We start from the raw sequence: 1,079 nt of genomic DNA on the forward strand, positions 1-1,079 counted from the left end.
CAGACTTTAAAAGAGTTGAAAAAGCAAATAGATGACTCCACAGTCATAGTGGGAGCCTTTAATACACCACTTTCAATAAAAAATAGAACAACTGGAAAGAAGTTCAACAAAGACACAGAAGAGCTAAACAATAAAATCCACCAACTTGACCTTACAGACATCTACAGAGCACTTCACCCAACAACAGCACAATATACATTCTTTTCCAGTGCACAGGGAACATTCTACAGCATAGACCATATGTTATGCCATAGCCATAAAGCAAGCCTTAATAAATTTAAAAACATTGAACTATTGCAAAGCATCTTCTCAGATCATAATGCTATCAAATTAGAAATAAACAACAGGAAGATCAATGGAAAAAGAGCAAACACATGGAAACTGAATAACACCTTCCTTAAGAAAGACTGGGTAAGAGAAGAAACAAAAAAATGAAATTCAAAAATTTCTTGAATCAAATGAGAATGAAAACACAACATAACAAAATCTTTGGGACACAGCAAAAGCAATGATCAGAGGCCAATTTATAGCAACACATGCACACATCAAAAAAAAAGAAAGAGCCAAAATCAACACCTTAATCCAACATCTCCAACAATTAGAAAAAGAACAGCAAGAAAAGCCTACAGTCACTAGAAAAAAAAGGAAATAATAAAGATTAGAGTGGAAATCAATAAAACAGAAAATAGAAAGACAATACAAAAAAAACAAGACTAGATATTGCTTTTTGAAAAGATTAATAAAATTGTCAAACCCCTGGCAAATTTAACAAAGAAAAAGAGAGAGAGAATGCAAATAACATGAATAAGAAATGAAATGGGTAACATCACAACAGAACCTACTGAAATAAAAAGGATAATATCAAGATACTATGAAGAACTGTACTCTAACAAATTTGAAGACAGTTACCTGGCCAACTGACTGGACAAGATCCAGATTTGTGCCCATTCCAAAGAAAGGTGATGCAACAAAATGTGCACAGTATTCCATTGTGTGTATGTACCATACTTTGTGTATCCATCCCTCAGTTGATGGATATCTAGGTTGTTTCCATCTTTTAGCTATTGTAAATAGTGCTG

This window comes from Orycteropus afer, unplaced genomic scaffold (genome assembly GCF_000298275.1).
Source record: "Orycteropus afer afer isolate SDZICR_OR568_19922 unplaced genomic scaffold, OryAfe1.0 scaffold00046, whole genome shotgun sequence".
Lineage (NCBI taxonomy): Eukaryota > Metazoa > Chordata > Mammalia > Tubulidentata > Orycteropodidae > Orycteropus > Orycteropus afer.